General features: G+C 39.4%; 1 long non-coding RNA gene across 1 annotated transcript in view; it reads right to left on the minus strand.

The window, feature by feature from the left end:
* Positions 1-20,330: 20,330 nt before the first annotated feature.
* The window catches only part of LOC117083577, a 39,932-nt gene continuing 34,860 nt past the window's right edge, over positions 20,331-25,402 (minus strand). Inside the window, exons 2-3 of the long non-coding RNA XR_004437130.1 lie at positions 22,185-22,520; positions 20,331-20,599 (exon numbers count right to left, since the gene is read on the minus strand). This is a non-coding gene — a long non-coding RNA (uncharacterized LOC117083577). The remainder of the gene's footprint in view (positions 20,600-22,184; positions 22,521-25,402) is intronic.

Below are 25,402 nucleotides of genomic sequence, written 5' to 3' on the forward strand. Positions count from 1 at the left end.
CCACCAGAAGCAAAACAAAAAAGAAATATATACATATATATATTCATATATACATCTTTAAATCTCTTTAAAAGACTATTGATTGTTAAAAATAAAATAATAACACTTTATTGTAGAGTTTATAGTCTATGTAGAAATAAAATAAATAACAAAAGCAAAAAAGGCAGAGGGTGGAAATTATTGTAAGGTTTTCACAGAGTTTGTGGAGTAGTAGAACATTTTTTGAAAATAAGCAGTAATAAATTAAAGATACATATTGTTATCTTTATAATAATCACCAAAAATTAACATAAAGAAGCATAACTAAAAAGTAAATGCAGAGGTAACATAGAATACTAAAAATACTCAATTTAAGAAAAGAGACAGAGAAGGAGACAAAGAAGAAAAAAGGCATAAAAGGAAAATAGAAAACTACAAGATTGTAGAATTAAACCCAATATTAAGATAGCATGAATTGCAAATAAACTTAAACCCAAATTAGAAAGTAGAAGTGTCAGAATGGGCAAAAATACAAGATGGAACTATATACTGTTTTAAAAAGACATACTTTAAAATTAAGGAGACAAGTTGAAAATAAAAGGATGGAAAGATGTAACACACAAACACCAACCATAAGAAAGTTGCTGTGGTTATATCAATATCAGACAAAGTAGGCTTTAAGATAAAGTGTATTAACAAATTTGAAGAATAATATTCCACAAAAATGAAATGACTAAGTCATTAAAACATAAATCTCTTAAATATGTATGTACCAAACAACAAAGCTACTGAATACAAGAAGCAAAATGTGGCAGAACTAAAGAGAAAATTATGCAAATCTATAAATATAATTAAAGAATTTAACATCCCTGTGTTGACATAGCAAGGCTAGATATGTTTCATAGAACACCCTTTCGTGTGGTTTTAACTCACTTTTGGTCACAAGAGAAACTGAAGTGAGATTTAGAGAGCAAAAGTGAAGCCGCAGCCATTACACTCTGAATGTTGATGTAGAACACCAGGTGCTGTTGTAACTCACACATGTTGTTACTGAGCTGTTGGCTCATCTGGCACACATGGACCCTACAGCAACTCAATCTCCCATTGGATCTGCTCTCTTAACTTCCCTGAGTCCTGAACAATGAATATGTGCATGTCTATGGTGAAGGCTGACAGTTCCTTCTCTAGGTCACTCGTTTCATGAGAGGAATTAAAAGACTTTTTTCTTCTATGTCTCCTACTCTTTTCTTAAATTAAGTATTTTTAGTATTCCATTTTACCTCTGCATTTACTTTTTAGTTATGCTTCTTTATGTTAATTAAAAGGAATTAAAGATTCATGTTCTGGTCTATCCTCATGGAGTCCATTTTTTCCTCACAGATTTCAATTTGCAATTTCCTTTCTCTGCTTCAATCCAATTTTTATTTCTCACTACCAGCCCCACTAATCCATATCAAGTTTAGAGCTAGCACCAGGAAGAGAGGCAACAACAGTTCATAGGCTTCTTTACCAGCTGTTTTATAATTGCATAAAGTCTAGTTTTCTTTTTCCATATCACTTACGGTTTCCACTTTTCTAACTGAATCCTAATAAATACAACTTGTCTCTCAATAATTGAAAGAACAAGTAATCAAAAAATCAGCAAAGATACTGGAAAATTTTAAAGACACTATTAACCACCTTTATGTAATTGACATTGTAAGAACAGTCTACTTAACAACAGCAGAATACATATTCTTCTCAAGTGCTCATGGAACACTCACTAAGCTTCACCATATGCTGTACAATAAAACAAAGTCTCAATAAATCTGAAGAGATTAAAATCTAACATTCTGTTCTCTGCTCAAATCAGTGTTAGATAAGAAATCAAACATAATAAATGCTTTAAAGTCTAAATATGTTGAAAATTAACAACACGCTTCTAAATAAATAATGAGTAAAATAAGAATGCTAAATTTTAAAACATTTGAATTGAATAATAAAATCACAACATACGTGGGATGTAAACAGTCCATATGGAGAAACATATTGCTTTCAGCACCTATTTAGAAAAAAAGGAAGCTATAAACTCTGTTTCCACCATAAGAAACTAGTTTTTTAAAAGAGCAAATAAAACTCAAAGTGAATAGAAGAAATAAAAATACAAATAGAAATCAATAAAGTTGAAATTTTCAAAACAATAAAAAAGTCAAGGGTGGGGGCCGCACATGGTGGCCAATAGGAACAGCTCCAGCCTCCAGCTCCCAGCCTGAGTGACATAGAAGACAGGTGATTTCTGCATTTCCAACTGAGGTACCAGGTTCATCTCAGTGGGGCGTGTCAGACAGTTGGTGCAGGACAGTGGGTGTGGCCCAATAAGCGAGAGCCAAAGCAGGGCAAGGCATCACTTCACCTGGGAAGGGTGAGGGAGAAGGGAATTTCTTATCCTAGCCAAGGGAAACTGTGACACACAACACCTGGAAAATCGGGTCACTCCCATTGTGATACTGTGCATTACCAAGGGTCTTAGCAAACGGCACACCTGGAGATTATATCCCACAAGTGGCTCAGAGGGTCCCACATCCACGGAGCCTCCCCCATTGCTAGCACAGCAGTCTGAGATCTAACTGCAAGGCAGCAGTGAGGCTGGGGGAGGGGTGGCAGCCATTGATGAGGCTTATGTAGGTAAACAAAGTGGCTGGGAATCTCGAACTGGGTGGAGCCCACTGCAGCTCAAGGAGGCCTACCTGCCTTTGTAGACACCACCTCTGGGGACAGACAGGGCATAGCTAAACAAAAAGCAGCAGAAACCTCTGCAGATGTAAATGTCCCTGTCTGACAGCTTTGAAGACAATAGTGATTATCCCAGCATGGAGGTTGAGATGTGAGAACAGACAGACTGCCTGCTCAAGTTGGTCCCTGACCCCCGAGTAGCCTAACTGGGAGACATCCCCAACTAGGTGCAGACGGACACCTCACACCTCACACGGCTGGGTACACCTCTGAGACGAAGCTTCTGGAGCAACAATCAGAAAGCAACACCTGCTGTTCAGCAATACTCTCTCTTCTGCAGCCTCCACTGCTGATACCCAGAACAGGGTCTGGAGTAGACCTCAAGCAAATTCCAACAGACCTGCAGCTGAGGGTCCTGACTGTTAGAAGGAAAACTAACAAACAAAAAGGACACCCACACCAAAACCCCACCTGTACATCACCATCATCAAAGACCAAAGGTAGATAAAACCACAAAGATGGGGAAAAAGCAGTGCAGAAAAGCTGGAAATTCAAAAAATCAGAGCGCATCTTCCCCTACAAAGGACCGTAGCTCCTCGCCAGCAATGGAACAAAGATGGACAGAGACTTACTTTGATGAGTTGAGAGAAAAAGGCTTCAGCCGATCAAACTTCTCAGAACTAAAGGAAGAACTACGAACCCAGCATAAAGAAACTAAAAACCTTGAAAAAAGATTTGACGAATGGATAACTAGAATAACTAATGCAGAGAAGTCCATAAATGACCTAATAGAGATGAAAACCATGACACAAGAACTACATGACAAATGAACAAGCTTCAGTAACCGACTCGATCAACTGGAAGAAAGAGTAGCAGTGATTGAAGATCAAATGAATGAAATGAAGCGAGAAGAGAAGTGTAGAGAAAAAAGAGTAAAAAGAAATGAGCAAAGCTGCCAAGAAATATGGGATTATGTGAAAAGACCAAATCTACGTCTGATTGGTGTACCTGAAAGTGATGGGAAGAATGGAACCAAGTTGGAAAACACTCTGCAGGATATTATCCAGGAGAACTTCCGCAACCTAGCAAAGCAGGCCAACATTCAAATTCAGGAAATACAGAGAACGCCACAAAGATACTCCTCGAGAAGAGCAACTCCAAGACACATAATTGCCAGATTCACCAAAGTTGAAATGAAGGAAAAAATCTTAAGGGCAGCCAGAGAGAAAGGTTGGGTTACCCACAAAGAGAAGCCCATCAGGCTAAGAGCAGATCTCTCAGCAGAAACTCTCCAAGCCAGAAGAGAGTGGGGGCCAATATTCAACATTCTTAAAGAAAAGAATTTTCAACCCAGAATTTCATATCCACCCAAACTAAGTTCCATAAGTGAAGGAGAAATAAAATCCTTTACAGACAAGCAAATGCTGAGAGATTTTGTCACCACCAGGCCTGCGCTACAAGAGATCCTGAAGGAAGCACTAAACATAGAAAGGAACAACCAGTACCAGCCATTGCAAAAGCGTGCCAAAATGTAAAGACCATCTATGCTAGGAAGAAACTGCACCAACTAACAAACAAAATAACCAGTTAACATCATAATGACAGGATCAAGTTCACACATAACAATATTAACCTTAAATGTAAATGGACTAAATGGTCCAGTTAAAAGATGAAGGTTGTAAAATTGGATAAAGAATCAAGACCCATCAGTTTGCTGTATTCAGGAGACCCATCTCATGTGCAGAGACACACACAGGCTCAAAATAAAGGGATGGAAGAAGATATACCAAGCAAATGGAAAACAAAAAAGGGCAGGGGTTGCAATCCTAGTCTCTGATAAAACAGATTTTAAACCAACAAAGAACAAAAAAGACAAAGAAGACCATTACATAATGGTAAAGGGATCAATTCAACAAGAAGAGCTAACTATCCTAAATATATATGCACCCAGAACAGGAGCACCCAGATTCGTAAAGCAAGTTCTTAGACACTTACGAAGAGAGTTAGACTCCCACACAATAATAATGGGAGACTTTAACATCCCACTGTCAACATTACACAGATCAATGAGACAGAAAGTTAACAAGGATATCCAGGAATTGAACTCAACTCTGCACCAAGCAGACCTAATAGACTTCTACAAACACCCTACCCCAAATAAACAGAATATACATTTACTTAGGACCATATCGCACTTATTCCAAAATTGACCACATAGTTAGAAGTAAAGCACACCTCAGCAATGTAAAAGAACATAAAGTATAACAAACTGTCTCTCAGATCACAGTGCAATCAAACTAGAACTCAGGACTAAGAAACTCAATCAAAACCACTCAACTACATGGAAACTGAACAACCTGCTCCTGAATGACTACTGGGTACATAACAAAATGAAGGCAGAAATAAAGATGTTCTTTGAAACCAATGAGAACAAAGATACAACATACCAGAATCTCTGGGACACATTTAAAGCAGTGTGTAGAGGGAAATTTATAGCATTAAATGCCCACAAGAGAAAGCAGGAAAGAGCTAAAATTGACACCCTAACATCACAATTAAAAGAACTAGAGAAGCAAGAACAAACACACTCAACAGCTAGCAGAAGGCAAGAAGTAACTAAGATCAGAGCAGAACTGAAGGAGATAGAGACACAAAAAAACCCTTCAAAAAAGCAATGAATCCAGGAGCTGGTTTTTTGAAAAGATCAACAAAATTGATAGACCTCTAGCAAGACTAATAAAGAAGAAAGAGAGAAGAATCAAATAGATGCAATAAAAAATGATAAAGGGGATATCACCACCGACCCCACAGAAATACAAACTACCATCAGAAAATGCTATAAACACCTCTATACAAATAAACTACAAAACCTAGAAGAAATGGATAAATTCCTGGACACATACACTTTCCCAAGACGAAACCAGGAAGAAGTTGAATCCCTGAATAGACCAATAGCAGGCTCTGAAATTGAGGCAATAATTAATAGCTACCAACCAAAACAAGCCCAGGACCAGATGGTTTCACAGTCAAATTCTACCAGAGGTACAAGGAGGAGCTGGTACCATTCCTTCTGAAACTATTCCAATCAATAGAAAAAGAGGGAATCCTCCCTAACTCATTTTATGAGGCCAACATCATCCTGATACCAAAGCCTGGCAGAGATACAACAAATAAAGAGAATTTTAGACCAATATCCCTGATGAACATCCATGCAAAAATCCTCAATAAAATACTGGCAAACCAAATCCAGCAGCACATCAAAAAGCTTATTCACTATGATCAAGTGGCCTTCATCCCTGGATTGCAAGGCTGGTTCAACATACGCAAATCAATAAACATAATCCAGCTTATAAATAGAACCAAAGACAAAAACCACATGATTATCTCAATAGATGCAGAAAAGGCCTTTGACAAAATTCAACAGCCCTTCATGCCAAAAACTCTCAACAAATTCGGTATTGAAGAAACGTATCTCAAAATAATAAGAGCTATTTATGACAAACCCACAGTCAATATCATACTGAATGGGCAAAAACTGGAAGAATTCCCTTTGAAAACTGGCACAAGACAAGGATGCCCTCTCTCACCACTCCTATTCAACATAACGTTGGAAGTTCTGGCCAGGGCAATCAGGCAAGGGAAAGAAATAAAGGTATTCAATTAGGAAAAGAAGAAGTCAAATTGTTCCTGTTTGCAGTTGACATGATTGTACATTTAGAAAACCCCATCGTCTCACCCCAATATCTCCTTAAGCTGATAAGTAACTTCAGCAAAGTCTCAGGATACAAAATCAATGTACAAAAAACACAAGCATTCTTATACACCAATAAGAGACAAATAGAGAGCCATATCATGAATGAACTTCCATTCACAATTGCTTTAAAGAGAATAAAATACCTAGGAATCCAACTTACAAGGGATGTGAAGGACCTCTTCAAGGAGAACTACAAACCACTGCTCAGTGAAATAAAAGAGGACACAAACAAGTGGAAGAACATTCCATCCTCATGGATAGGAAGAATCAATATCGTGAAAATGGCCATACTGCCCAAGATAATTTATAGATCCAATGCCATCCCCATTAAGCTACCAATGACTTTCTTCACAGAATTGGGAAAAAAAAACTACTTTAAAGTTAATATGGAGCCAAAAAAGAGCCCACATTGCCAAGACAATCCTAAGTCAAAAGAACAAAGCTGGAGGCATCACGCTACCCAACTTCAAACTATAGTACAAGGCTACAGTAACCAAGACAGCATGGTACTCATACCAAAACAGAGATTAGACCAATGGAACAGAACAGAGCCCTCAGAAATAATACCACACATCTACGACCATCTGATCTTTGACAAACTAGACAAAAACAAGAAATGGGGAAAGGATTCCCTATTTAATAAATGGTGCTGGGAGAATTGGCTAGCTATAAGTAGAAAGCTGGATCCCTTCCTTAATCCTTATACAAAAATTAATTCAAGATGGATTGGAGACTTAAATGTTAGACCTAAAAACATAAAAACCCTAGAAGAAAACCCAGGCAATACCATTCAGGATGTAGGCATGGGCAAGGACTTCATGTATAAAACACCAAAAGCAATGGCAACAAAAGCCAAAATTGACAAATGGGATCTAATTAAACTAAAGAGCTTCTGCACAGCAAAAGAAACTACCATCACAGTGAACAGGCAGCCTACAGAATGGGAGAAAATTTTTGCAATCTACTCATCTGACAAAGGGCTAATATCCAGAACCTGCAAAGAACTCAAACAAATTTACAAGAAAAAAACAACCCCATCAAAAAGTGGGCTCAGGATATGAACAGACACTTCTCAAAAGAAGACATTTATGCAGTCAACAGGCACAGGAAAAAATGCTCATCATCACTGGCCATCAGAGAAATGCAAATCAAAACCACAATGAGATACCATCTCACACCAGTTAGAATGGCAATCATTAAAAAGTTAGGAAACAACAGGTGCTGGAGAGGATGTGGAGAAACAGAAACACTTTTACACTGTTGGTGGGACTGTAAACTAGTTCAACCATTGTGGAAGACAGTGTGGCGATTCCTCAGGGATCTGGAACTAGAAATACCATTTGACCCAGCCATCTCATTACTGGGTATATATCCAAAAAATGGTAAATCATGCTGCTATAAAGACACATGCACGTGTATGTTTATTGTGGCACTATTCACAATAGCAAAGACTTGGAATCAACCCAAATGTCCATCAATGACAGACTGGTTTAAGAAAATGTGGCACATATACACCATGGAATACTATGCAGCCATAAAAAAGGATGAGTTCATGTCCTTTGTAGGGACATGGATGCAGCTGGAAACCATCATTCTCAGCAAACTATTGCAAGAACAGAAAACCAAACACCGCATGTTCTCACTCATAGTTGGGACTTGAACAATGAGATCACTTGGACACAGGGCTGTGAACATCACATACCGGGGCCTATTGTGAGGTGCGGGGAGGAGGGAGGGATAGCATTAGGAGATATACCTAATGTTAATGACAAGTTAATACATTAACTCGTCATTTGGCACATGTATTCATATGTAACAAACCTGCACGTTGTGCACATGTACCCTAGAACATAAAGTATAATGGAAAAAACAAGAAAATTATAAACTGGAATCCCAGAATCACAAAAAAAAAAGAAAAAGAAGCCAAAGGTTTCTGTTTTTATGAGTAATAAAATTGATAAATCTTTAGCAAGAGATTAACAAAAAATAAAGAGGAATCTCCAAATATCAGAAAAAAGAAAGTACATTTCTACAGTGTATAGATATTAAAAATAATAATAATGGGACATTTTGACCAACTTTTATCAATAAATTTGACAACTTAGATGAATGCACAAATTTCTTGAAAAACATAACAACAAAACTGACAAAACAAATAATAAAACAAGACAAAGACTCTTTAAAGAGAAAAAAACACAGACTAACTTATCTGGACTTTAAAAAACTAAACATTAGCAAATCAATTAAAACATTTTTTTTAAATGCATCATGATTAAAGGATTTATTCCAAAAAACCAAAGTTGGCTTAACATATCAGAATGTCCAGGCTGGGCATGGTGGCTGATGCCTGTAATCCCAGCACTTTAGGAGGCTGAGGTGGGCAGACCACGAGGTCAGGGGTTCAAGACCAGCCTGATCAACATGGTGAAACACTGTCTCTACTAAAAATACAAAAATTAGCTGGGCTTGGTGGCACGTGCCTGGAATCCCAGCTACTCAAGAGGTTGAGGCAGGAGAATCACTTGAACCTGGGAGGTGGAGGTTGCAGTGAGCAGAGATCACACAGCTGCACTCCAGCCTGGGCAACAGAGCAAGACTCCTTCTCCAAAAAATAAAAAAAAAAAAAGGAATGTCTGATGTATCACACTAAATTATAGATTAAAGGAGAAAATTTGTATTATCAAGAACAAGCAAAATATTAACCAAACACAAAAATCTGTTCATGACTGAAAAGAAGTAAAAAACCTTTCCACAAACTAGGAATAGAATGGATATTCTACAATCTAATAAAGGCATTAGGCATAATGCATAATTAGGCATTAAGAAAACAAAAAGCTTGTGTTTTCTTTTTTTTTTTTTTTTTTGAGACGGAGTCTCGCTCTATCGCCCAGGCGGGAGTGCAGTGGCACGATCTCTGCTCACTGCAAGCTCCACCGCCTCCCGGGTTCACACCATTCTCCTACCTCAGCCTCCCTAGAAGCTGGGACTACAGGCGCCCGCCACCACGCCCGGCTACTTTTTTTGTATTTTTAGTAGAGACGGGGTTTTACTGTGTTCACCAGGATGGTCTCGATCTCCTGACCTCGTGATCTGCCTGCCTCGGCCTCCCAAAGTGCTGGGATTACAGGCGTGAGCCACCACACCTGGCCCTGTGTTTTCTTAGTGGTGAAATATTAATGTTTTCTCCCTAAAATTGGGAACAGGGTAAAAACATCTGCTCTTATTGTTTTTATTCAACATTGTGTTTGGGGATTGGCTTCCTTGAGCAGGGAGCTTGCTCTTCAGAGAAGTGACTTCAGCTGAGGTATTTCCCACAGTGTGGACTGAAAGCTGAGGGTAATTTGCTGGCAGTACTCCCAGAACTTGGTAAAAGCTTCACTCCTGAGGGAGAAATTAAGGGCCTTATTACTGTGCCCATTATATATTTTGTTTCTGAATCCTCTACATGACCTGTTAAAAACAATTATAAAATGAAAAAATGCCTAGAAACAGTGCTAAGAAAGCCCCTCAATAGAAATTGTGGGCAAATGTCTTTTGTAGCTCATGAAGAAGGTTGTCCCCATCAGAGGGGAAGATATATGGCTGTTGAGTTTTAGAACATTTATTTAAAGATAGAGTTTTGTCTGTTTACTTCTATCAGAAATTATCAGTGTGTCTATGACTCAAACTTCCTCTAAGTTTTTATGTTTGTACACTCATATTCTCTGAGTCATTTGTTCAACAGTAAAATCATCTATAAAGTTAGTCTAATCCCAGCAAAATTTCCACCATGGCTTTCTTTTTTGGAACTTTTCAAACTAATCTCAAAGTGTTTGTGGAATAAAAAATTTGCAAAAATAACCAAAAATATTTTTTACAAAGAAATATATAGATGGTGTGGGGAAACATGCCTTAACAGGCATCAAAGCATAGAATCATGTCACAGGAATTCAAGAAGTATATATCTGTGCTAAATTTAGCAAAAAGATGAGTGGACCAATACAGAAATTATAAATCAGACTTATGAATATAAGAATTAACATTTTAACAAGTAGTAAAATGAAGAAATGTTCCATAAATGTTACTAAAATTTATCTAATAAATGCATTATTTTCCAACCCTATCAAAATAAAAAGTTCACAAAGACTTCACATTTACCTAGAATGGGTAACAGTGGATATTGACTATATACATTTACGTGGATCACCTAGGCATCCATCAGAGCAACAGAGGATAGGGGACAAATATTCAGGGTCCCGTCACATCAATAAAATTTGTAGGGGCTAGTGGCCTGAAGTATGCCATGATGTTACCTCCAAAATAGAGGACAGATTCTTGTACTTTGCACCTCCCACCGAGAAGGAATACAACCCGTAATAGACTTGTTCAAGTTCTGGAGATAGTGTATTGCACACCTAAGATATTGGTTCTGCCCATTCACTGGGATACATGAAAGGCTTACAGCTTTGAGTAGGGCCTAGAGCAGAGAAAAACTATGAAATAGGACTAGATTCTGGTGCAAGTGGCCCTGCTTTTTAAATCCTATAACCAGTAGTCATTATTGCATTAGAGACATCATTGGTGGGGAAAGATGTCGTGCAAAGTTTATGAAAAACACTAACGAGAGAGCAAGATTATGCTCCCTGCAGTGCAGAATTATTTAGCTTATGAACAACAAATTCTGCTATTCTACTGAACCCTACTAAAGATAGAGAGCTTGTTCATGGGACATCAAGTGGACAAGTGGCCGGAACTACTGATCATGAGCTGTCAGATCCACAAAATCATGAGGTTAGATGGAACCAGAAGCAGGCCATTAAAATGTGCAAGTGCTACATCTGGGATTGAGCATGAACAAAGCCAGAGAGTCCAAAAGGACACATGAGCAGCTAGCCTAGATCTGCATGTCATTGTCATCCACCACTACTACACCAACTCATATATATGGTCACATAGCAATTGCCATGTGACTAGCTCACTTTGATAATTTTATGTGTCAACTTGACTGAGCCATGGGATGCAGAGATATTTGGTCAAATATTGTTCTGAGTCTTTTCATAAGGATGTTTTGGGATGAGATTAACATTTAAATCAATAGATTAAGTAAAGCAGATGATCCTCCACAATGTAAGTGAGCCTCATCCAATCAGTTGAAAGCCTCAATAGAAAAAGGTTGACCTCTTCCAAGAAAGACTTCTTCTGCCTGACAGCCTTCTAACTGAGAAAAGAGCTCTGCAGATTTTGGACTTGCCAGTCTTCAAAGTCATGAGTTGATTCCTTATAACCAATATCTTGAGATATATATAAATCTTTTAGGAAATAGATAAATAGATTAGATAGGTAGATAGATAGATATATAGATAATATATAGAGAGATAATTAATTCAGCTTCTCTGCAGAATGCTGACTAATAACAGATTTTGGTTCTGAAAGTGGTTCTAGAAGAACAGAATCTGCAGGATGAATTTTCTGAATTGGTTCTAGAGTTTCTGAAATTGGCTCTCTAATCTGGCTAGTTTTAAAGATACTGAAGACTCTATTTCCAGTAGTAAAAAGAACATTAGTAGTCCCTAGTGTGATCTCGACTATCACAAATAATGGAGATACACAAAATATGGCCATTGAATACTCCCAACCAAACACTGATAAGGAGCAAGTATCTAGCGACCATGTATATAATAAATTTGAGCATCGTTGTCAAACTAACAAGTATAATGATATTGGCTGGTTGTTCCTTGTCACTGAACAAAATGGAGAAAGAAAAGGATGAGTTCAAGGATTAAAGTTTTTTGCATAAATGACTTGAAAGCTTCTGTATCTGCCCTAAGACATTTATCTCCTGTAGCTGCAGAACTGACGTAACTGAAAACCACACCCAAACTCTGTATCCTGTGAGTGACTGAATTACAATGCAAATTATTTTCCCAGCCTATCATGTATTGTTTTCCTTCTTGGTAGGAAGGACAAAGTACAATAATCTGCCCTTTATTTTGGAAGTAATGTCCTGGCATGCTCCAGGCCACTAAACCCCTAAATATTTTACTGATGTGATAGGACCCTGAATATTTGTAGGATTTGTCTCCTATTCTCTGATGTTCTGAGGGATGTCCAGGTGATGAAGGTAAATATATATAATCAATATCCACTCTTATCCATTCTAGGTAAAGGTGAAGCATTTGTGATTCTTCATTTTGCTACTCATTAAAAGTATTACTCATTCATATAAGCGTAAGTCTGATTTGGAATCTCTATTTTGGTCCACTCATCTATTTGCTTATCTGGAAGTCATAGACATACTTGTTTTGGCTTTTTTTTTCTTTTTTTTTTTCCAAGACAGTTTATTTTTATGTTAACGAGGCTGGTCTTGAACACTTGGCCGCAAGTGATCCTCCTGCTTTGGCCTCCTAAAGTGTTGAGATTACAGGCATGAATCACCACACCCAGCCTGAGACATACTTCTTTAATTCCTTTAAAGAAATATCCTTTAATTTGATACCTGGTAAGTCATATTTTTCAACACCATTTATATATGTCTTTTTTTAAAAAAAGTTTATTTGGTTATTTTGTCCACTGATAGAGTGAAGGCATCGATTAGGAAAGAATGGGATCCTGAAGTTGCAATGGGAATATGTGGGAAGAACCTAATGGGGTGAGGGACAAAAAGCCTGTAAATTATGATGAATCTTCTTTGTCAGTAGCAGCAGCCTCTCCACCCTCATCTGTAGGGATTAACCCTGCATTGTCTGAGGAAAAGGTAATGGCCTCCTCTGAGTCCATTGCCTCACGAGGCAATGCTGATTCTCCTCAGGACTCATCCCCAAAACCCCTTTGAATTTTAGACTTATACCTAGACTCAAGTCTCAGCAGGACCCTAATGGTGAGGTACAAATTGTGACCCTTAAGGTGTGCTACTCTCCAAAATAACTACTTGAGTTTTCTAATTTGTACAAACAGAAATCTGGGGAATATATGTGGGAATGGATATTAAGAGTGTGGTATAATGGTGGAAAGAACATAAAGCTGGATGAGGCTAAATGTATTGATATGAGCCCACTAAGCAGAGATTCTGCACTTAATGTTGCAGCTCAGGGAAGTAGAAAGGGCTCTAACAGTTTGTGTGGTTGGCTAAAATGTGGATCAAAAGGTGGCCTACAGTGTTAGAAATGCTGGACTTGCCTTGGTTTAATGTAGAGAAAGGGATTCAAAGGCCTAGGGAGATTGGAATTTTGGAGTAAATGTGCCATTTAAGGTCTACTCACCCACCCTGGCAGGGTCCAGAAGACACACCTTTCACTACAACTGTGAGAAATAAATTTTTGAGGGGAGCTCTAACATTATGAAGATCGCTATGATCACTCTTCTCTGTAGACCAGATCCTACAATGGCAACTGCAGCCCCTGAATTGGGAAATCTAAATACAATAGTAGTAAAGTAGTAATTGGATCCCAGGGTGGCAGAAGCCAAAGGCAAGGTGTGTGTGGTCACCATGATGAAGAGCAGAGTCAAAGTGGTAATCATCCTGTGTGATTGACTAAATGCTCATGGTGTTCCTACCAGCTAAAGAGATAAGAAGCCTACTAAATTCTTACCTCATCTGTGTAAGCAGAAAATATCTAGGTCAAGTGAACCAAATTCTAAAGTGAATCAAAAAAACAAAGGAGTCACAGGCCCTCGATTAACTTTCTGATGAGCCAATTTGTAGATCAAGGACCCCTTGAATAAAGGGGAAGATGGTTCCCCTTGAGGAAGGACCTAGCATACTGTCAAATATTTAGACTGTTCAGCTTTCTCCCAAAGAGATCGATAGTCTTTTACAAAAGTAAGTATGTACTGAAGGGAGGGGAAAATCAGACCTTTCAGGGACTACTGGACACTGGTTCTGAACTGACACTAATTCCAGGACACTTCAAACATCACTGTGTTTCATCAGAGAAGGAGCTGATGGAGGTCTGGTAATCAATGGAGCTGTAGCTCAGGTCTATATCACAGTGGCCTTGTATGCCCCTGAACCCATTCTGTAGTTATTTTCCCAGTTCCAGAATGTATAATTGGAGTAGATATACTCATCAGGTGACAGCCTCCCCACATTAGTTCGTTGACCTATGGTGTAAGGGCTACTACAGTAGAAAGGGCCACTACAGTAGAAAGGGACAAGTGGAAACAACTAAAACTGCCTCTATCTAAGAAAATAGTAAACCAAAAGCAATATCACATTCCTGGAGGGATTGCAGAGATTAGTCCACTCTTAGGACTTGAAAGATTCAGGGGTGGTGATTCCCACCATATCCTCATTCAAAGACCTATTTGGCCTTTGTAAAAGACAGATGAATGACAGATCGTTGTGAGATTAATACAATGACTAACTGCAGCTGCTATGCCAGGTGTGGTTTCATAGCTTGAGCACACCAATACATCCTCTGATACCTTTTATTTTCCTGGTATTTCTTGATACCCATTAGTAAAGACTAGCAGAAGCAGTATGCTTTCAGCTGGCAAAGCCTGCAGTACATCTTCACTGTCCCACCTCAGGGATATATCAGCTCTTCTTCCCTATATCATAATTTTGTTTGCAGGAATCTTTTTTTTTTTTCCTTTTCCGACAGAGTCTCACTCTGTCACCCAGGCTGCAGTACAGTGGTGCAACCTTGGCTCACTGCAACCTCCACCTCCCAGGTTCAAGCAATTCTCATGCCTCAGCCTCCCAAGTAGCTGGGATTACAGACATGCACCACCACACCCATCTCATTTTCTGTATTTTTAGTAGATGCAGCCTGTGTTGACCAGGCTGATCTTGACTCCTGGCCTCAACTGATCAGCCTGCCTTGGTCTCCCAAAATGCTGGGAATACAGGCATGAATGACCATGCTATTACCAGCTATTTGCAAGATTCCTAATCACTCTTCCCTTCCACTCTTCCCTTCCCTTCTATTCCACTGAGCAAATACATTAATGACTTCATGCTAATGGAGTCTAGTGACCAAGAAGTAGCTACAACTCTAGACATCTTGGTAAGACATTTGAGCATCAGAGGGAGGGAAATAAATCCAAGAAAAAAATCAGATATCTACCTCAGTGAAGTTTCTGGGGTTATGGTGGTGTGTGGCAAGTTGAGATATCCCTTCTAAGGTGAAGGGTGAGTTGTTGCAACTGGACCCTTGTATGACCAAAAAGGAGACAAAATATCTAGTGAGCCTCTTTGGATTTGGAGGTAACGTATTTTTCTTTTGACTGTGTTACTCTGGCTCATTTGCTGAGTGACTCAAAATACAGCTAGTTTTGAATAGAGCTCAGAACAAGAGAAAGCTCTACAACAGGTCCAGGCTGCCATGCAAGCTGCTCTGGCACCTGAACCATAAGATCCAGCAGATCAGATTGTGCTTGAAGTGTCAGTGACAGATAGGAATGCTGTTTAAAGCCTTTTGCAAGCACCTGCTGCACAAGCCCTTAGGATTTTGGAGCAAAGACCTGCCTATCCTCTGTGGATGACTAGTCCTCTTTTGAGAAACAGCTCCTAGCCTACTACTGGACCTTGGTGGAGACAGAATGCTTAACCATGAGCCACCAACTTACCATGCAATCTAAGCTCCCCATTATGAACTAGATGTTATCTCACCTACCAAGCCATAAAGTTGGGTGTGCACAGCAGTACTCCATCATCAAATGGAAGTAATGTATGTGATGGAACCCAAGAAGACCCCAAAAGCATAAGTAAATTACATAAAGAAGTGACCCAAATGCCCACAGCTCCCACGTCTGCTATGCTAACTTCTCTCTCCCAGACAGCACCTAGGGCCTCATGGGGAGTTCCCTATGATCACTTGACAGAAGACGGGAAGACTTGCACCTGGTTTGCAGATGGTTCTGCATGATATGCAAGCACTACTCGAAAGTGGATGGCTACAGTACAACAGGCCCTCTTTGGAACATTCCTGGAGGAAAGTAGTGAAAGGAAATTTTCCCAGGGGGCAGAAATCTGAGCAGTGCACCTGACTGTTCATTGCTTGGAAGGAGAAATAGCCAAATAGTTGAGTATACACCAATTCATGGGCCATGACCTATGGTTTGGCTAGATGGCCAGGAACCTAGGAGGAATGTGATTGGAAAATTGTCTTCCCACATAAGCTATCATGATCCCACAAGGAATCATGCTTGCTTTTGCACCAATGAATCCCCCACAACCAAAGTAATCTCTGGTGCATGTCAGGTACTCAAAGAAATATGTGTGAACATCACGAATCAGTTAATGAACAAACCCACTCTAATCTGGCTTCCTTCCAAATCATGCACATGAAGCTGTTCCATGTTTCCAAATCCAATAGACACATTTCTCTATACATGTTATTCCATTTCCCAGTTATTCACAATTCATTCTTTGAAACTCTCCTCTTTTGGCTTTCATGAGACCACTTTTTCCAGATTTTTCCCTGGTTCCACTGTGTTTTCTTTTATTAGATATTCTTTACAGGCTCCTCATTGTCTCAAAATGATTGCATTTTGAGTGGCCCAGAGATGTATCCTGGGCATTTAGTCTCCTCAGGCAACCCACGCAATCTATGCTAGACTTAACATGTTACTTCAGTATAGAAACTGCCATGAACAAATCAGTTAGAGGGTGGGGATGATTTCTGACTTTTCCATTTCAAATGAAATTTCTGGTTAGACACTTGAGACTTCAGAATAGCTGAAATGATTTATTCATGTGCAAGGTGGAATACTGGGAAACCCCATATCAAATTCATAGCCTTGCCTTAGGGGCTTTGTGATATTCTCAAGCTGTAGTTGCCTGCCCTCCTAGCCTGAATATTGTTCTCTTCCTCTGCCCAGGCTTGCCACCTCCTCTTCCTCTGATCTGTCACTTGCCCACTCCCAGTGCCTGTGTTCTCACACTACACCCTCTTCGTGCCTCCTATCTGCAACATCTATTATGTACTTTCTGCAGGCACACACAGGCGGTGTACAGCAACAAGGTAATCATGCGTGAGAAATAGAAGAGCAATTAACATCTGCACATTTTATCATATGGCCACAAATCACCTCCCTGAATAGACTCAACTCACATTTTTTCTGTCATTCATTCATCACTTCTGCATGCTCCCCTCCAGTAGCCACAGTGCCATTTATTCAGAGGTTAGCCAAAGAAACTAGACTTGCTTCAGTGATGTACCGTGACAGCAATGAAAAAGGAAGACCAACAGAAAACAAATGAGTTATAGCACATCCATTTCTCACACTCTCTTTCTGGCCAATTTAAACACTGCTGAATCTATAAATCAAGACCATGTTTTGAAAAGGATATCACCTTAAAACACAGGAAAAAAATTAAAGGCCAACCCTCCAGACAAAAATGCTCAATTAGAGTTTACAGGCAGAGAATTCCATGGGTTTAAGACTCCCAAACACTCTTTCCTGATAACAGATGTATTTTTCCCTATGCCTATTACCATCTCTCTATATAGTTAACAAGTGAGGTGGGAGGAAATAAAAAGACCCCTGAGGAATTAATCTAGTTATTCTTTGTCTAGGTACTTGCCTGAGCAGATGTATCACTCATAATTAGGAAGCTGATCACTTGGAGAGATGTCTTCACAAATTTAATCAGCTAACACCCTTAGGATTTACAATCTAGAAAATAATGGGTAGTAATTTTTAAATGACCTAAATTATTATTTTTTTTACTGCACCATTCCTGTTTATGTTTGTTGCCACTTATTCTGAATCACCTCAGCAGAAAGAAATGTAAATTATTTGCAAGTTCTGCTTGTGTCTAGCTCAGCTCCTGAAAACAAGGATATATAGCTCAGGAAGCTGACTTACGCCCTTCCTCCTACTTTAGCATTTAGTACAGAGAAGGACTGTTTTATGATCTATTTTTCCAGGTGGATAATGCAGGGTCAAGCTGCACCATGTTCCTAAGAGAAAGCCAAGAAGATAAGCCACACAAGCCCTCAGGAAGAGAAAAGAATGAGTGACACGAGACCACAGATGTGAGCAAATTCATGGAGGATGGAAACTGAATGAGGGATTGGCAGCTGGCTTAACTTAATAGAGGAAAGTGCACTCTAAATACCTATCATGCAAACAACAAAGAGAATAAGCCTATCCACTCCACACATTGGAAATGCCTGTTTGAAAGCTGATCCCCGGCCCCCCACCAAGTCTACAAGCTCCACCTCGAGGACTGAATGGAATCTGTGTTCACTGAGGGGTTTTTAATTGACAAATAAAAATTGCATATATTTATCCATGTATAATATGAAGGTTTGAAATATGTATACACTGGGGAATGGCTAAATCAAGCTAACCAACATCTGCATTACCTCACATACTTACTTTTTGTGGTGAGAACACTTAAAATCTACTCCCTTAGTAATTTTCAAGAGTACAATACATTGTTATTAACTATAGTCATAATGTTGTCCAGCAGACGTTTCTCAGAATCTAACAAAATGTGTGGCTAGTAATAGGGGCTCAAAAAGTATTTGTGAGTGAAAAGAGTGAATAACTTAATTAATTCGTTAATGTATTTACTGGCAGGTATATTTACCTAATTCAGTCTTTAAAATAATGTTCTATATTCCAAGTTTTCCTTAGGGAGCTAACCCAATATTATAGCTTGATTCTTTACACAAGACCCATAAAACAAATTATAATAGCAATAGTCAACAAAGAGATGATATTGGCATAATACAATGCTATATTAGTTTTCTTATGCTGCCATAACAAATTACCAAAAATTTAGTATCTTAAAACAACACAAAGTTACATCTTATGGTTCTGTCAGTCAGAAATTCAAATATGAATCTCACTGCACTAAAGTTAAGATGTCAGTAGGAGGCCAGATGTGGTGGCACATGCCTGTAACCCCAGCACTTTGGGAAGCCAAGGCGGGAGGATCGCTTGAGCTCAGGAGTTCAAGACCAGCCTGTGCAACATAGTGAGACCTCAATGCTACTAAAAATAAAAAATAAAAACAAAGATGTCAACAGGACTGAGCTCCTTTCTGGAGGCTCTGGGGGAGAATGTTCCCTTGCTTTTTCCACCTTCCAAAAGCCACCCAGCTTCCTTGGTTCCTGGCCCTTCCCTCCATCTTCAAAGTCAAAAACAACTGGTCAAGTCGTTCTTACAGTGCATCTCTCTGAACCTGTTTTCATCATCACATCTCTCTCTGACCCAGCTAAAAAAGGTTATCCTCCTTTAAGGACTCATGTGATTAGCTTGGACCCAACCAGATAATCCAAGGTAATCTCCTCATTCCAAGGTCCTTAACCTCAATCATGTTTTCAAAGTTCCTTTGATGTATAAGGTGACATATTCACACGTTCCAGGGATTAGGACTTGGACATCTTTTGGGAACCTCATCAGTGGGACTGGCCTTCCAGTCCAGAACCATTGTGCTGTATCAGGTAAAGGTCCTTGTCGCCTCTTGGAAAGGTCCTCTTCCCCTGTAGCGAGTTCAGTGTCAGTCACACTGAGCTTGGGAGGGAAATTCCGCCACAGCTAAACCATCAAATATCACCTCAGGGTAAGCCCCCAAATACTCCCCTCGTAACAAGGCTTAATCTGGCTTCACTCATAATCACCTGACGGATTTCTTTCATCCAGATGTGTCAAGCTGACCTATTTTTTTTTCAAAGAGGTAAAGAAACTAACCATGTAGAATGACACACCTGCTAAAATACACTGAAAATGGAAAAAAAAAAGAAAAATGTAAATTAGCTTTCAGAAGAAATCCTTTCAATTCATGCTTCATTGGAATGGTACCTTTCCACTACTAAAGGTCAGGTATCAATCTAGTTTTTGTTATAAAGGTTTTCTTTTCAATTTGGTGATGGTTTTTCTTTTTATACTTTAAGTTCTAGAGTGCATGTGCACAACGTACAGGCTCGTTACATATGTATACATGTGCCATTGGTGATGATTTTTTGTCTCACTTCTGCCCTTGACTTTTTTCTTACCTCACCATACAGAATGAGCTGGTGGGCTTTTACTGTTCTGTCTTCCATCATTATTGGAGAATATTACTCTCAATCCCAACATTCCTGGGAGTAAATTCGTCTTCCCTCACAATCTGGTCTTCCTTGGCTACTATATCTCCACAGTTCCTGCTGCTGTAGGATTGTATTCAGACAAGCCCTGGTTGACTGAGTTATTGTTACTCTTCCAACATCATGACCCCTGCAGTTAAGAGAGGGCCCAAGACATTTATTAACATGCACCTCTGAAGAAATAACACCAGAGTGTTTTTCAAATGCCCGTAAGCTTTACTTGAGAATTGATTGTTTATTCCAAACTGAGAGATTCTTTCTTTGATTCTCCAAGGTTTGAGGGATCACATTAGTGCTCACATTAGATTGCTCCATGACACATTGTTCTTATGTGGGATATGCTGCTGCTCAACCTTCTATGAAACTGAGTTTTGAGCAGCTGTGAACAATTAAGGGGACATTTCCCGGGAGAAGGGGGATGTGTAATTCCAGAATAAAACTTAAATCACTGTATTTCTTATATTAATTTTCCCAGGTAAACCGTATTATGAAATACTGCCAGTTGGAAATTTTCATTTCCCAGCATTGAGAAACATTCAAAATACGGGACAAATCTTCCTACTAGAAAGTCTGTTAACAAAGTTTTATTAAGATGTTTAAATAAAATTCCAAACTATCACATAAGTGAAACAGTACGTGACAGTCTACAGGTAGATGATAAAATTTCCTGGGTAACCTTAGTGCAACAACTAGTCATTCATTCTCCCTTTCCCTGGCAGACACACAAGATCTGGGTCCTCTCAGCTTTCCCGAGACATTGCTGCAAATTATAGATTTGGTCCTCTCCCACACTCAGTCACATCTTCACTGGGTAGCCAGCCCACTCTTTCCATAGAACACCCTCTGGCACTCCATATACTAGACGTTGGAGGTGGCCAGGGAAACCTCCCTCGAGCCCCTCAGCTGCACACTAACTTTGCTCTCTGCTAACAGTGACTCTGGCTTCAATTGCATCGGTTTTGACCTTTTCTCTTCCCAGACCCTAGAAGGGCATGGGGGCACCTACTGATTATTGCTTACCGTGCTTCTCTCCACTGGACGCCCTCATCACCTACATTCCTTCCATTGTAACCATCAGAAGGATAACTTATTCGTAATTTCTCTCACTGGTGGTCACAGTTTTGTTTCTCCTCCTCTACCATCCCACCCGATAATATGTAATTCGATGCTTTCATCAGTGCCTTTCTATCCCGTTTCAATATGTTTTTGATCCACAGTCTCCTTTTCCTATTACATCTCCTACATTCATGGCTGTGAGCTTACACAGGTATTACAGTAGCATCACATAGCAAATAATGATAGGCACAAAATCCCTGCTGAAAAATAGAAACTTTTAATTGTTATAATTGCTACTGGTTATGCAGAAGAGTAAGCACACAGGAGGCTATTTACCTTTACTTCTAAGCAACAACTAGAGCATCTCTAGGGTCAATAAATGTCTTATCTTACTCTTAATTGGCTTGCAATAACAAGACAATATTTCAAATAGCGAATAAGGCGGTTCCTTTTTAGGTCCACTGAAATGTGGATCTAAAAAATCTATAAGGCTTATTAATTAATCACAGTTATCTTCACCTTTTCTATTCATGCAGGGATTCTTTGTTTGAAGCCTTTAGCGTGTGTCATAAAACCAAAGCAAATTTAAAAATAAAAGCACATTGTTCATTACTAGAAAATTTCTAGGAAATACACGATTGATAACCTATGGTACTTACCACTGTGCCTAACACAGAGTGAGCTCTCAATAAATGGCTATTGAATGGATGGATGAGTTAATGTGAGAAGAAGGTAATAAAATTTATTTCCATATACTGCACATAAAAGTTCATCCATTACTTCACAGTCAGAACACACATGCTGTTTCTTGAATGAGTGCCCAGCATTTTGCAAAGAAGTAGATAACTGAATGTAGATCAAGGTAAAACCCAGCAGTGATGACACATCTCAATGCCACTTGGCTCCATTCTTCATCTGCCTGTCACAGCTCCCAACCTTCCTGTCAGAACTCATTCTGTCTTCCTTATTGAAACTATTATTCATAGTCAAGGTATCTGCAAGAAAAAACAAACAGGGAAATCAAATGTTTTGCCTTCATTCCTCTTGGAGACAGCTCACAAGTCAGTCTTTCTACTTTCGCCTCTGCAAACTCTTCACCAATCAGCACCTCTCCCACTCTGCCTTAGAAAATATTTTCCCACCCTGACTTGGAGAAATACATATCTCAATGTGAATGGAATACCAAAGGGCAAAATAAATACAGCTCTGATTCTGTATGGGGTGACACTGTATATGTTTTGGCTTCATAAATTCTCTCAACTGCAGAGAAGCAGCAGAACCAAAGCTGAGATTCACAGACTTGAAATTCTGTCTTAACTCAGGGATTGAACCTGTTCTAGAGAGAAAAGTCCAGAAGCTTTGGTCAATTCGTCATCATTTGCATTCTTGGGAGAATGGAGGAATCCATTTGGCATAGGCATTCAGGGACTTGAACCTTCTCTGTGGAAATGTGGTGGGTACAGTTTGGGCCAGAATCGCAGGTTCAAACAAGTAAGTCTTACTTTTAGATTCAAAATCTTCCTGTTTATAACAGTAAGAAGAAATGATGGGGATGAGTGACAATATCACATGATATGACTCCCTGCCTTACTTGAAATTGTATCTGAGTTAGATCTAATCTAGATTTTAGATGCCTGCAATAGGTTATGGGGAGCCAGCTTTTATAACATTGATTCCACAATACTTATTGCTTCACCAAGCATCATAAGGATAAGGCCACTTGCTTGCTTCTTTCTCAATCAACAACATGGTACAAGAATGCCTCTGTCCGACTGGATTAAGAAAATGTGGCACATATACACCATGGAATACTATGCAGTCATAAAAAAGGATGAGTTCATGTCCTTTGTAGTGACATGGATGCAGCTGGAAACCATCATTCTCAGCAAACTATCGCAAGAACAGAAACCAAACACCGCATGTTCTCACTCATAGGTGGGAATTGAACAGTGAGATCACTTGGACACAGGAAGGGGAACATCACATACCAGGGTCTGTCGGGGGGTCGGGGGATGGGGGAGAGATAGCATTAGGAGATATACTTAATATAAATGATGAGTTAATGGGTGCAGCACACCAACACGACACATGTATATATATGTAACAAACCTGCACATTGTGCACATGTACCCTAGAACTTAAAGTATAATAATAAAAAAATAGAATGCCCCTGTCCTGTCCTCCAACTAAACTATGTACTCTAATATGTAAGAAAGACACACAAACATCTCCTATAAAAGGTCAGATGAGATAAAGGTCGTTTGTTTCAGTTTAGCTAGAGAGTCACCATCAGTTCTAGCTCATCTAAAAACTAGAATGCTTTTACAACCTTTCATCAACAGCAAAGAACAATTTGGTCTGAAGAGACATAATTTGCAGATTGTTAACTGCAGTTTCACATAATCTTGTTGAAAACTTGCAGGATTGTAGCGGGAAAAAAAGTAAATAGCCCTATGATTAAAGTGAAATTGCCAGTGTTTGATTCTAAAGGGCCCAGTGTTCAAAAGCTGCTATGGATCCCATGCTGGAAGGTGAGGTACTCAATGTACACAGCATTTCCCTCTTCCCCTCATCTCACCACCATCACTAACATACCCAGGATTGTGGGTTGACCTCTGTGGCTGCGAGCAAGCCACCAGCCCAACTGCTGCCATGTTCTCTTCTGGAAAGGAACTATCCACAGAGGCTAGCACTCAGTGTACTTCAAAAATAAAAGGAGAGAGTTAGCCTCAGGACACCTATCCACATGCCAGGCTGGGAACACCCACACATAAATCATGCTTCCAAATCAGCACTCCACTCCAGTGTCTGCATGCCCTTTAATTGTTCCTGACTTCTATCCTTCAAATCTGGTGCAGCTTCCTATGCCTATGGGTGGTAGAGTTTTTCTATCTCTGCCACAGCCAGAGCCTCTCAGAACATTAGACCAAATCTGGCCAGTGGGTTATTGTTCATGGAAAACAACTATGCATCTCTGAAGACAAAAATCACAGGCTGTTTTCTAATCACTGAATAAATTGAGGAAAAGTAACAGCCTCTCCTAGATAAATGCAAGTCATCTCCCTGATAGCTCTGGGAAAAGTTCCATCTCTGTGCAGAACTCAGTCTCTACTTGCCACACAGTATGTGAAAACCATAGGGAAAATGTTAAAAAAAAAAAAAAAATGACCACATTCCTCTTTGTTGCTGGTGCCTCCCTCAAAATTCTCTTTCACCTGCTACTTCTAGGTCTCTATGGTCAGCTAATAGTTTTTTAATCTCACTCTTTAAGGGCAAACACACAGCTCCCAGCCTTAATTTATGAATTTGTATTTACAGATATATTTTGTCTTTCATTTATTTTCTACACACAAGATTCTCAGAAATAAATGCAGTCAAAGAGGTACTGTAACTTACCTACCACTCAAAATTAGTCAGTTTTTAATAATGGGAAAATCTACTTCTAAACCCTTCTCTTAAAGTCTACTTTGGAAGAAGCCCTCTGTATTAGTCCTTTCTCACAGTGCTATAAAGCACTGCCCACGAATGGGTAATTTATAAAGGAAAGAGGTTTAATTGACTCATAATTCTGCAGGGCTGGGAAGACCTCAGGAAACTTACAATCATGGCTGAAGGGGAGAGCAAACACATCCTTCTTCACGTGGCTGCAGAATAGACTGAGTACAAGCAGGGGAAATGCCAGATGCTTATAAAACCATCAGATCTTGTGAGACTCACTCACCACCGCAAGAACAGCTCGGGGGAAACCACCCCTATGATCCAATTACCTCCACCTGATCCCTCCCTTGACATGTAGGGATTAGGGGGATTATAATTCCAGATGAGATTTTGGGTGGGGACACAGCCAAACCATATCACCCTCTCTGTCACCAAACCT

This window comes from Trachypithecus francoisi, unplaced genomic scaffold, assembly GCF_009764315.1.
Source record: "Trachypithecus francoisi isolate TF-2019V2 unplaced genomic scaffold, Tfra_2.0 Lachesis_group0, whole genome shotgun sequence".
Lineage (NCBI taxonomy): Eukaryota > Metazoa > Chordata > Mammalia > Primates > Cercopithecidae > Trachypithecus > Trachypithecus francoisi.